This window comes from Hypanus sabinus, unplaced genomic scaffold (assembly GCF_030144855.1).
Source record: "Hypanus sabinus isolate sHypSab1 unplaced genomic scaffold, sHypSab1.hap1 scaffold_2039, whole genome shotgun sequence".
NCBI lineage: Eukaryota > Metazoa > Chordata > Chondrichthyes > Myliobatiformes > Dasyatidae > Hypanus > Hypanus sabinus.
Genome location: NW_026780140.1, coordinates 5,767 through 19,310, shown reverse-complemented (window position 1 = coordinate 19,310; position 13,544 = coordinate 5,767). Strand labels below are relative to the sequence as shown.

The 13,544-nt window shown below is 51.6% G+C and overlaps 1 long non-coding RNA gene across 1 annotated transcript; it reads right to left on the bottom strand.

The window, feature by feature from the left end:
• Nucleotides 1–7,770: 7,770 nt before the first annotated feature.
• LOC132387613 (uncharacterized) lies at nucleotides 7,771–9,833 on the bottom strand. The gene is made up of 3 exons (XR_009509952.1): nucleotides 9,782–9,833; nucleotides 8,504–8,698; nucleotides 7,771–7,898 (listed from the first exon to the last, which is right to left on the bottom strand). It is a non-coding gene; the product is annotated as an uncharacterized LOC132387613 (long non-coding RNA).
• Between the last annotated feature and the right edge of the window lie 3,711 nt (nucleotides 9,834–13,544).

The following is a 13,544-nucleotide window of genomic DNA, read 5'->3' as shown; positions in this document are numbered from 1 at the left end:
GTGTAGTAGTGAGGGCTGTGTCGGTGTCACGGTGAGGGGTATGTCTGTGTAGTAGTGAGGGCTGTGTCGGTGTCACGGTGAGGGGTGTGTCTGTGTAGTAGTGAGGGCTGTGTCGGTGTCACGGTGAGGGGTGTGTCTGTGTAGTAGTGAGGGCTGTGTCGGTGTCACGGTGAGGGGTATGTCAGTGTAATAGTGAGGGCTGTGTCGGTGTCACGGTGAGGGGTATGTCTGTGTAGTAGTGAGGGCTGTGTCGGTGTCACGGTGAGGGGTATGTCTGTGTAGTTGTGAGGGCTGTGTCGGTGTCACTGTGAGGGGGTGTGTCAGTGTAGTAGTGAGGGCTGTGTCGGTGTCACGGTGAGGGGTATGTCTGTGTAGTAGTGAGGGCTGTGTCGGTGTCACTGTGAGGGGGTGTGTCAGTGTAGTAGTGAGGGCTGTGTCGGTGTCACGGTGAGGGGTATGTCTGTGTAGTAGTGAGGGCTGTGTCGGTGTCACTGTGAGGGGGTGTGTCAGTGTAGTAGTGAGGGCTGTGTCGGTGTCACGGTGAGGGGTATGTCAGTGTAGTAGTGAGGGCTGTGTCGGTGTCACGGTGAGGGGTATATCTGTGTAGTAGTGAGGGCTGTGTCGGTGTCACTGTGAGGGGGTGTGTCAGTGTAGTAGTGAGGGCTGTGTCGGTGTCACGGTGAGGGGTATGTCTGTGTAGTAGTGAGGGCTGTGTCGGTGTCACGGTGAGGGGTGTGTCAGTGTAGTAGTGAGGGCTGTGTCGGTGTCACGGTGAGGGGTATGTCAGTGTAGTAGTGAGGGCTGTGTCGGTGTCACGGTGAGGGGTATATCTGTGTAGTAGTGAGGGCTGTGTCGGTGTCACGGTGAGGGGTATGTCTGTGTAGTAGTGAGGGCTGTGTCGGTGTCACGGTGAGGGATGTGTCTGTGTAGTAGTGAGGGCTGTCTCGGTGTCACGGTGAGGGGTGTGTCAGTGTCACGGTGAGAGGTATGTCTGTGTAGTAGTGACGGCTGTGTCGGTGTCACGGTGAAGGGTGTGTCAGTGTCACGGTGAGAGGTATGTCAGTGTAGTAGTGAGGGCTTTTTCGCTGTCACGGTGCGGGTTGTGTCTGTGTCGTAGAGAGGGCTGTGTCGGTGTCACGGTGAGGGGTTTGTCTGTGTAGTAGTGAGGGCTGTGTCAGTGTCACGGTGAGGGGTGTGTCAGTGTCACGGTGAGAGGTATGTCTGTGTAGTAGTGAGGGCTGTGTCGGTGTCACGGTGAGGGATATGTCTGTGTAGTAGTGAGGGCTGTGTCAGTGTCACGGTGAGGGGTGTGTCAGTGTCACGGTGAGAGGTATGTCTGTGTAGTAGTGAGGGCTGTGTCGGTGTCACGGTGAGGGGTATGTCAGTGTAATAGTGGGGGCTGTGTCGGTGTCACGGTGAGGGGTATGTCTGTGTAGTAGTGAGGGCTGTGTCAGTGTCACGGTGAGGGGTGTGTCAGTGTCACGGTGAGAGGTATGTCTGTGTAGTAGTGAGGGCTGTGTCGGTGTCACGGTGAGGGGTATGTCAGTGTAATAGTGAGGGCTGTGTCGGTGTCACGGTGAGAGGTATGTCTGTGTAGTAGTGAGGGGCGTGTCGGTGTCACCGTGAGGGGTGTGTCGGTGTCACGGTGAAGGGTGTGTCTGTGTAGTAGTGAGGGCTGTGTCGGTGTTACGGTGAGGGTTGTGTCTGTGTAATAGTGAGGGCTGTGTCGGTGTCACGGTGAGAGGTATGTCTGTGTAATAGTGAGGGCTGTGTCGGTGTCACTGTGAGGGGTTTGTTAGTGTAGTAGTGAGGGCTGTCTCGGTGTCACGGTGAGGGTTGTTTCTGTGTAGTAGTGAGGGGGGTGTCTGTGTAGTAGTGAGGGCTGTGTCTGTGTAGTACTGAGGGCTGTGTCGGTGTCACGGTGAGGGTTGTGTCTGTGTAGTAGTGAGGGCTGTGTCGGTGTCACGGTGAGGGTTGTGTCTGTGTAGTAGTGAGGGCTGTCTCGGTGTCACGGTGAGGGTTGTTTCTGTGTAGTAGTGAGGGCTGTGTCGGTGTCACGGTGAGGGGGTTGTCTGTGTAGTAGTGAGGGCTGTGTCTGTGTAGTACTCAGGGCTGTGTCGGTGTCACGGTGAGGGTTGTGTCTGTGTAATAGTGAGGGCTGTGTCGGTGTCACGGTGAGAGGTATGTCTGTGTAATAGTGAGGGGGTGTGTCGGTGTCACTGTGAGGGGTATGTTAGTGTAGTAGTGAGGGCTGTCTCGGTGTCACGGTGAGGGTTGTTTCTGTGTAGTAGTGAGGGGGGTGTCTGTGTAGTAGTGAGGGCTGTGTCGGTGTCACGGTGAGGGTTGTGTCTGTGTAGTAGTGAGGGCTGTGTCGGTGTCACGGTGAGGGGTATGTCAGTGTAATAGTGAGGGCTGTGTCGGTGTCACGGTGAGGGGTATGTCTGTGTAGTAGTGAGGGCTGTGTCAGTGTCACGGTGAGGGGTGTGTCAGTGTCACGGTGAGAGGTATGTCTGTGTAGTAGTGAGGGCTGTGTCGGTGTCACGGTGAGGGGTATGTCAGTGTAATAGTGAGGGCTGTGTCGGTGTCACGGTGAGAGGTATGTCTGTGTAGTAGTGAGGGGTGTGTCGGTGTCACGGTGAGGGCTGTGTCGGTGTCACGGTGAGAGGTATGTCTGTGTAATAGTGAGGGCTGTGTCGGTGTCACTGTGAGGGGTTTGTTAGTGTAGTAGTGAGGGCTGTCTCGGTGTCACGGTGAGGGTTGTTTCTGTGTAGTAGTGAGGGGGGTGTCTGTGTAGTAGTGAGGGCTGTGTCTGTGTAGTACTGAGGGCTGTGTCGGTGTCACGGTGAGGGTTGTGTCTGTGTAGTAGTGAGGGCTGTGTCGGTGTCACGGTGAGGGTTGTGTCTGTGTAGTAGTGAGGTCTGTCTCGGTGTCACGGTGAGGGTTGTTTCTGTGTAGTAGTGAGGGCTGTGTCGGTGTCACGGTGAGGGGGTTGTCTGTGTAGTAGTGAGGGCTGTGTCTGTGTAGTACTCAGGGCTGTGTCGGTGTCACGGTGAGGGTTGTGTCTGTGTAATAGTGAGGGCTGTGTCGGTGTCACGGTGAGAGGTATGTCTGTGTAATAGTGAGGGCTGTGTCGGTGTCACTGTGAGGGGTGTGTTAGTGTAGTAGTGAGGGCTGTCTCGGTGTCACGGTGAGGGTTGTTTCTGTGTAGTAGTGAGGGGGGTGTCTGTGTAGTATTGAGGGCTGTGTCTGTGTAGTACTGAGGGCTGTGTCGGTGTCACGGTGAGGGTTGTGTCTGTGTAGTAGTGAGGGCTGTGTCCGTGTCACGGTGAGGGTTGTGTCTGTGTAGTAGTGAGGGCAGTCTCGGTGTCACGGTGAGGGTTGTTTCTGTGTAGTAGTGAGGGCTGTGTCGGTGTCACGGTGAGGGGGGTGTCTGTGTAGTAGTGAGGGCTGTGTCTGTGTAGTACTCAGGGCTGTGTCGGTGTCACGGTGAGGGTTGTGTCTGTGTCGTAGAGAGGGCTGTGTCGGTGTCACAGTGAGGGGGGTGTCTGTGTAGTAGTGAGGGCTGTGTCGTTGTCACAGTGAGGGGGGTGTCTGTGTAGTAGTGAGGGCTGTGTGGCTCGTATGTCGAGAGGTCGTTCTCTGAGATTCTCAATGCAGCGTCATATTCCTTCATCTACCCAGCCCCCTGCCTTTCCCATCCCATGAGGTCAAAGCTCTCCCTGACCCTCCTGTAGAGCCGTGAACGTCAATCACCGAACAGAGGAGACCCTTCGGCCCGCAATGCTGTGATATACCAATTAATCCAAATCCCCTCTGCCCAATACACGGCTATCTCTATCAATTCCCTGCAAATCCACGTGACTGTCAAAGATCCAATGAAACGTCTCTATCGATCTGTCCTCACCACCGTCTCTGGTAGTACAGAACAATCACCCACCCGTCTCTGCGTGAATAAAAAACTTGTCAACCTCATCTCCTCTGAACCTACCCCTCCCACCTCAATGCATGCTCTCTTGTGCTAGACATTTTTATCCTGTTGGTAATAACACCCGCTCTCTGTTCCGTCTGTGTCTGTTCCAGTGAGATAACCCTCTGCCTGTTGTCCCCTCCGCCTTCGCCGCTCCAGAGAAAAGAAACCGAAAATTCTGACCACTGCCTTTAGATATTGCTCTCTATACCGGGCAGCATCCTAGTGAATCCCCACTGTATCCCCCCCAAAGACACTCACACTTCCTTTAACGGAGCGTCCAAAAATTAATCAGGAATCTCCGAAACGTCAAACCCAGTCCCAACTCTTATCACTATGCCCCTTGGTTATGCGGCACTGTTCCCCATTCACAGTGTGTGGTCCCTGATCCTCTTCATTGAAGCCCCTCTCTCCTTCAAAACCTCCCATTATCATCATGACACAGCAGGTGCATCTTTGCCAGAAATCAACTTCGCCGAAACTGCACTTGCCAGATCATTCATTCCTGACGTCAAAAAAGTTGGTCTTTATTCAAATTAGAAACTAAATCCGAGGTCATAAAAATCCTTTTCCATAATTAACTTAAAACCAATGGCATTATCATCACTAGATGCAAAGTGTTCGCCTGCACAAACTTCTGTCCCCTGATTTGTCCCATTCCGTACGAGGAGATACCGCATTGCGCTCTCTCGTTGGGTCTACCTACTGATTAAGGAAACTTCCTTAAAGACATTTGAGAAACAACCCCAGTGATCCTTTCACGGTATGGGGCTCACAGTTAATACCTGTTAAAATCACCCAATATTACAACCTTACGTTTCTCTACAGATTTGTTCTTCTGAATCCGCAGGACTATTTGTTGTTTTAATCCCTCTTTAATGCCAGAAAATCCCGCTGAGATATTATTTCAACTCAAGTTGATGTGTAAACTGAGAGAGTTGCTCGCCGGCAGAGGAAGTGAAGGAGCTGCGCACTGTGGGGCGGTGTGGCTTGGCCTCCAGGCAGGAGTCTGTGCTGCCCCCCACTGTTCGTTCGGCAGAAGACAGGCTCTGTTGTGGTCGACTGCAGATATCAGTGGTATTCAGTTGACCCAAGGCCTCAAACTGCATGGGTATTTTTTTTTCTATTTTATACATAGTTTTTGTGCCTTCCGCCGTGTTTGAATGTTGACAATGTGTTTTGAACCTTGTTTCTGGAGTAACACTGTCACCGTTGGCTGTATTCATGGATGTTCATGTGTCGTCCTGACCTGTGAGATATATCTCCATTTGGCCATTTTAACCTGTCTCTCCCGGCCAGAGGCAGACAAACTGGTGTACCTGTTATTGAGCCGCTGGGCCACAGGGGGCCGTTGTACTGGGCCTGGATGTTTAACCCCTTTGAATATCTGGACAGTCATTCAGTTTCCTGCGAAATGAACATCTGGTCTATTTTCCTCCCAATATGACCTGACAGAGAGTCATCGTATAACGACAAGATTATGAGCGGCATTGATCGTGTGGGTAGTCAGAGGCTTTTTCCCAGGGCTGAAATGGTTGCCACAAGAGGACACAGGTTAAGGTGCTGGGAAGTAGGTACAGATGAAATGTCAGTGGTCAGGCTTTTAGTCTGAGAGTGGTGAGTGTGTAGAATGGGCTGCCGGCAACGGTGGTGGAGACGAATACAATAGGTCTTTTAAGAGACTTTTAGATAGGTACATGGAGCTTTGAAAAATAGAGGGCGATAGGCAAGCCTAATAATTTCTAAGGTAGGGATGTGTTCGGCACAACATTGTGGGCCGTAGGGCCTGCATTGTGTTGTAGTTCTTCGATGTTCCAATGTTTCTATCTTTATTTTCACTTGCTGATGAAGCCGCCTTGCGGATCGGTTGTTGTTCAAACAAACGCGAGGCTCTGGTTTATAATGCACACAATTCCCGCTCCCGAACTCTGATTGGAGGCTGTGCCAAGGGGAAATATGTATATATGAGTCTCTGACATCGTCAGTCAGACCCTGAGCGTGACTCCTCCCTACCATCCCAGCATACACACCCGGAGTCAGACGCTGAGTGAAGCTCCCTCACCAACATTACATCACACAAGTTAGGAGTCAGACAAGGAGTGGAATTCCCTCTCCGCTGTACCAAATTAATGGAAAAGGAGTGAAGCTCCCACTCACAGTCGCATAACGTATTTCCGGAATCAGAGAGAGACTGAATCTCCCTCACACACTGCTGTGTCCCATCACACACTGCTGGGGTCAGACACAGAGTGCGTCTCCCTCCACGCCGTACTAAACCACACTCTCGGGATCAGACATAGTGTGAAGATCCCTCCATACCGTCCCGTCACACACTTACCTGTGCAGACACAGAGTGCAGATCCCACCACGCCGTCCCATGGCGGATCCCCGGCATCAAACACGTGATGCTCCCTCGACTCTGTCCCATCACATTCTGACTGTACAGACACAGAGTGAATTCCCTGTTCCCCATCCCTTCACACATTCACCGTTCAGATATTGTATAGTTCAACTGCAACTCCCCAGCTCAAAATCAGCACAGCCGCATCACACATTACCCAAGACAATACGTGATCTAAACCCCCTCCGTCCTCCACTCTCCACTCTCAGCAATCCCCAGCACTCCCCCATCCCAGTCGTCTGGAATTCTGTCCCGGATACTGTGAGTGCGCGTGACAGGATGTGGATTATCAGCGCGCACGTGTTCCAAGTTTTAATCCGCGACTCCAAATCCCGGGCTGGGGTCCGTCCCTCTGCAACCGGATGACAGACTCCCTCATCCGGAAACCACAGTCGGTAGCAACGTTACCAAGGGACAGGTTGTGTTGAGGAAGCGGGGGGGGGGGGGGGGGCTGCAGAAGCGCTCAGACAGATTAGGAGAATGGGAATAGACGTGGCAAATTGAATACAGTGCCGGGAATCGTATGGTCATGCAAATGAAAAAAAAATAACAAAATCGTAGAATATTTTCTGAAGTGAGGGATATTTTTTTAACCCAGGCAACCTGTTCATATTCTATACCTTCACACAATGGTCCGGGTCAATTTTGAGCCGGCCCAAGAATCCCCTCATAACAAGTCTCTATACAAAGTTTGAACAGCAGATCTATTTAGTATGTATAAATAGCCTATCTGACGTTAATAAATGGGTGATGAATAATTAAATTTTCAGAGATCCAAAATCCATTTCAATAGATACGGGTCAAATTCGACCCGGAGCAGCCTCAATGTACAAACATCTGTAGCACCTGTACAGAAGTATAAACCTTCAGGGTGTTTTTACTGTTGTCAAATGTCAGAACGGGTCAAACATGACCGGCACAGTGTGTAAGGGTTAAAAACAATCTGCGGTGCAGAGGGATTTGGGAGACTTCGTGCAGCTTTCCCAGAAGTTTAACCTGCAGCTTGAGCCGGCGGTGAGGAAGCAAATGCGATGACTACATTCATTTCGAGAGGACTGGGACGTAAAAGCATTGACGTCATTCTCAGATTTAATACGTCACTGTTGAGGTCACATTTGGAGTTTTGTGAGCAGGTTTCGATCTCTTATCTCACAGGAGATGTGAGACATTGGAGAGGGTTCACGGGAATAATAACGGGATTGGACGTGGTATTATAGGAGAAGTATTTGACAGCTCCGGGAGACAGAACACCCACTCACCGCGATTCAGGAACAACTTCTTCCCCTGCGCCCTCACATCTTTCAACGCATTAGCAAGAACTGCGGTGTTTATTAACATTTGCAGTTTACATTAATTGTACATCTTTTCTCCGTACTGATGCTTCAGAAGAACAAATTCCAGGGGTTATTAGCTTCAGATAATAATTGAAATAACGATTCCGGTGGAAAACATCCGATAGGGTGGACAGGACACTTGCCACGCTGTTCTTCACCAGTCACCCCGACTACAGGCGTCGGTGAGGCCACCCAGCTTTAGGAAAAATGTCAGTGAACTGGATATATTGTACAGGGAGTCCTACCGTGATATTGTCGGAACTCGGAGGACTGAGTTATGGTGGGAGGGAGGAAAGGTTGGGACTTCATTCCGTGGTGCGTAGGTATAACCTTACAGAGACCCAAGAGGGGCACAGACAGAGGGAATGCGCACAAACATTCACCCAGGGTTGGGTTATCGAGAACCAGACGCCACAGGATTGAGGTGAGAGTGAGTGGAAAGGAGAAAGAGAGAGATCAAGGATACGGTGGGTTCAGACAGCACGGGGAGGGGAGAGAGAATGCCTGGGGGAGAGAAGTGGAGAGAGGTGGGCAGGCGCAGAGAAAGTCCGGGCGCAGATAGTTCGAGGAAATAAGGGGAGGGGTAGAGAGCAAGGGAGGGGGAGCGGGGAAGTGCGGTCCCGGGGGAATGGCGAGAAAGAAGGGGAATGACGGCAAGAGGGGTTTGTTGGAGTCCGGGAGGGGTGGAATATGATGCCGTCAAGAGGATTAGATGGAGTAGGAGGAATGGGCAGAGTTGGTGGGAAGGTAATTTCAAAGGATTTAGCAGTGAGAGAGAAGGAGGAGAAATGGGGTAGTCACCTGAATCATGTCGCCTCCACTGGCTGTTGACAGAGACCATGGATTTCTTCAGGAATATCCGCGAACAAAGGTGCCGGCCTCTCGCAGATGAAACGCTGATCACTATCACAAGGACTATCTCTCACGCAGGACTCGCAGTCTCTGCAGACGGACTGCCCCGGGGACTGATTGTACAGGAGGGCCAGGCCCACAGTCCTATCGAAGAAGGTTAAACAATTTCAACAGAGACAAAACAGCTCCAGCAGAGAACCCGAGCCGAGACCGTCCCCAAGTTAATCTTATGAAATCGCTCTCTTCTAACAGCCTGTGTCAGTCCCCAAACTCATCCCACTCCACCACTCTCTCCCCACGGTGCCGTGTTAGGACCCAGACAGAAACCACGGTCCCAATGTCTCCCCACAGCCCTGTGTCTCCCAAACTAATCCCACCGAACCGCATTCTCACCACAGTCCTCTGTCAGTCCCCATACGAATCGAACAGGCCCACCCTCTCTACTCTGATCTGTCTCAGTCACTGAACAAACCCCACTGTTCCACCGTCTCCCCACAGACCTATGTCTGTTCCGAAATGAATCCCAATGATCCACCCTCTCCCCTCTGATCTGCTTCAGTCCCGAACAAACCCCACTGTTCCACCGTCTCACCACAGAGCTGTGGCTGTCCCGAAATGAATCCCACTGTTCCACACTCTTCCCGCAGCCGGTCCCAGATTAATCCGTTTGCCCCACACTCTAGCCGGCGCTTCGTGTCTCTCTCCCAATACATCCCACTGCACCGCGCTCTTCCAATAGCTTCTGCACCGACCCCTGACGTATACCAATGGCACCCTCTCTCCCACATCCTTTTCTCAGTTCGCAAACTAATCCCATTAACCCACTGTGTGCCCATCGCCCTGTATCGTCTCCAAACTCATCCAGTTGTCCCACTCTCGCCCTCAGATCTTTGTCATTCACCAAACTAATCCCACTGTTGCTCCCTCTCCTCATAGACCGGCGACTATCGCCAAAATAATCCCACTAGACCGCGCTGTCCTCACCCACATGCGTCAGTACCAATAATAATCACGGTGCACTGAACTCTCCCCAATGTCCCCTGGCAGTTTCCGTAATATACACTGCCCGGTCCTTTGCTGACGGACACGTGTCGGCCCCAAAGTGTTCCCATTTAACCATACTCTCCCGACAACCTCGAACAGTCTAATCGGACACTAATCCCATTTCCTCCCGTCAGGACTATGTCAATGCTCAACTCTCACCCCACATATCAGTACAAATCTCACCCGTCTTCGCATTTTCCAATCCAGTATGCACGGGTTAGGTACAAAAGTTTGTGGGATACGAAGCTCTGCGAAATTAAATTTATTTTATTAATGCCAAGAATTGAAAACAATTTACGTAGCTTCTCTCTGTTGATTACGACAGGAATCCGTGAGTGTTTGATGGGATGGTGCGGAGCAAGCTTCACTTTGTGTCTGATCCCGAGAGTGTGTGATGGGACGGTGTTAAGGGGCATTCACTTTGTGTCTGACCTCGTGAATGTGGGATGGGACGGCATGGAGGGAGATTCAATCTGTGTCTGACCCCAGGAGTGTGTGATGGGACGGTGCGGTGGGAGATTCACTCTTTGTCTGACCCCAGGAGTGTGTGATGGGACGGTGTGGAGGGAGATTCACTCTGTGTCTGACCACAGGAGTGTGTGATGGGACGGCGTGGAGGGAGATTCACTCTGTGTCTGACCTCGTGAATGTGGGATGGGATGGCGTGGAGGGAGATTCACTCTATGTCTGACCCCATGAGTGTGTGCTGGGAGGGTGCGGTGGGAGATTCACTCTGTATTGACCGCGTGAGTGTGTGATGATTCCTGTGTTACTGTGGGATCTTCCCGTGCTGTGACACATACCGCTTCATCTGTTGAATTGATTTCCAGCAGCCTTGAATCACGCTTTGAACATTCTTGCATCGCTTTACGGAAAGTTGTTTCAAACGTGGATACGTAATAACGCCGATTTTTATTTTTGATCCAGTCCTTGGAAAAAAATTGCTCTGAAAATTATTAACAATAGACAATGAGACACAGAGAATCTCCCTTCACACTTTCCCGTCACGTACACCCGGGGTGAAACACAGAGTAGATTTCACGCCACGCGGTCCCATCTCTCTCTCTCTCTCTCTCTCCCTCTCCCTCTCCCTCTCCCTCTCCCTCTCCCTCTCCCTCCCTCTCCCTCTCCCTCTCCCTCTCCCTCTCCCTCTCCCTCTCCCTCTACCTCTCCCTCCCTCTCCCTCTCCCTCTCCCCTCTCTCTCTCTCCTCCTCCTTCAGTCTCTCTCTCTCTCTCTCTCTCTCTCTCTCTCTTCTCTCTCTCTCTCCTCTCTCTCTCTCTCTCTCTCTCTCTCTCTCTCTCTCTCACACACACATACTCATGGGTTCAGACTGCCCGCTGCTAACTGTTAAATAATACGTTCCTGAGGGCAGACACAGAGTGAAGCTCCCTCCACACCGTCCTAACACATATACCCGGAGTGAAACACAGAGATAATCTACTGTGACAGTGTCCCATCTCACACTCCAGCGATCAGACACAGTGTCGCTCCTTCAGCACCGTCTGAGGACTTACGCCCGGAGGATGTCATGGAGTGAAGCTCGTTCTCACTCTCCCATCATACACGCGCAGAGTCAAAAACAGTGTGCACCGTCCGCACCATCTCAGCACACTCTCCCGAGATCAGATACAGTGTGAATCTCCCTCCACACCGTCCCATCACACACTCCCGGGATCAGATACAGAGTGAATCTCCCTCCGCACCGTCGCAACACACACACCCGGGATCAGATACAGAGCGAAGCTCCCTGCACACCTTCCCATCACACACTCCAGAGATCATACACGCAATGAAATTACATTTGCACCATCCCATCACAGGCAGCCGCAGTCAGTTATTGAGTGAAGGTCCCTGCTGGCCATTCAACAACTCAATTCCTGACAGGTCAAACACAAACTTGGGTTCCACACACAATGACCAGTCGCAAGCTCTCGTGGACCGACGATGAATGAAGCTCTTGTCTCCCTGTCCCATCATAATCTCCCGGTGTCAGACAGACTGATGATCCTTCCACACTGTCTCATCATACACGACCGGGGTAGGTCTCAGCCTGAGCTTTCACTCCACCACACTATCAGACACTCCTTGGGTCAAACATGGAGCGAAGCTCCCTACACCCTCTACTATCACATAGTCCTGCGGACAAACAAAGAGTGAACCTTCCTCCACACAACCCCATTAAAGCCTCCCGAAATGAGATAGAAACTGAAACACTCTCTGCACCATCCCGCCGCTAACTCCTGTGCTCAGACACAGTACGATGCTGCTTCTACCCGGTGACGTCACACGACACAGGGATCAGGAAACGACAGCAGCTCCCTCCGCACCGTCCTGCCACACACCACTGGTTTCAGACACGGAGCAGAACATCATCCTGGCACGCGTCACTGTTCCCGGTGTCAGGCACACACATGAAACCCGCCCCCCACCCCCTTCCCGTCACAGCTTCTGATCACACGCACACAGTGTCAGACACAGATCCCCATTGTACACACCGGGGGAGAGACACGTATTCCAGTTCGCTGCACACCGTCCGATCCCAAACTAACACGGCCAGACTTAAGATGATTCTCTGTCCACACGGACCTATCACACAAACCAGGTATCAGAAATGGAGGGAAGCTCCCGTCCACATTGTCCCATCACACACTCACGGGGTCAGACATAGAGTGAAACTCCCTCCACATCGCCCCTCCCCCCACACCAGACACTCCCTGGGTCAGAGTGGAATTTTGATCCCTCCACAAAATACAATCACATACAGCCTTGGTCAGACAGAGTGTGAATTTCTCTCTGCACCGTCCCATCACTCATTCCCGAATCAGACACAGAATGAAGCTGTCTCTCCACGATCCCGTCACACACTCCCGGATTCAGAGTGAAGCTCTCTCTCCACAGTGCCATTACACACTTCCGGTCTCAGACATGTGGTGAATCTCTCTCTGGGCACTGTCCCATCACACAATGCCGTTGCCAGACACAGAGTGAAGCTGGATCAATACTGTCCCATCAGACATTCCCGAAGTGAGGCATAAAGTGAATCTGGATCCATACTGTCCCATCAGACATTCCCGGAGTGAGACACAGAGTGAAGCTGTAATGTTACGTGTCACAATCCCTTGGTCAGACACTGATTGAATCCACCTCCGCAGCGTCCCAACACACTCTCCTGGATTCAGTGATAGAGTGAAACTTCCTCCACGCAGTCCCATCACACACTCACCGGGTCAAACACAGAGTGAATCACCTTCCATACCATCTCATCACACATTCCCGATGTCAAGCACAGAGCGACGCTGCCTCTCTCCATGCCTGCCCTGTGATGAGGAGCGGGTGAAAGAGGGGGATGATGCCTCACCTCTTCTGCTGGTCAACAATTCACAGATTTGAGTCTTGGTTTCGTTGACAGATCTGTGCTTCGTTTCCATCTCTGTGAACTGGTGACGGAGATCGCTGTGCATTCGTTTAAGTTCAGACAAATCAGAGTTGATTGCAGAAAGCTTGGATTCAACGGTTGAGTTTAACTCATGGCAGTTTCGGCCGGAGGTGACATTAGACTGACGATTCTGTGATACTGAGAGAGATGGTGAAGGTTGTTCAGCGTTTACATTGACACGTGAGTCAGCGTCACGCTACCGAACGGGTCACAGAGAATGTGGTGTCAGTCTCACGGTGAAGGGTGTCACAATGAAGGATGTTCCGGTGGCACAGTGAGAGTCGTCGGCGTCTCCTTCTCACTCTGGGTCTCTCTGAGGGGTTATCAATGCCCTGGCGAAGGCTTCTTTGTTGTTAATATGGGGTCTGTGTCAGTATGGTGGTGATACTCGATTCCCTGTCTCAGCGCGGGGCATGTCCGAGTTGCTGTGAGGGACGTGTCGGTGTCTCTGTGATAGGAGTTTCAGTGCCCCGGAGAGAGGTGTAACGGGACACAATGAAGTGTATCT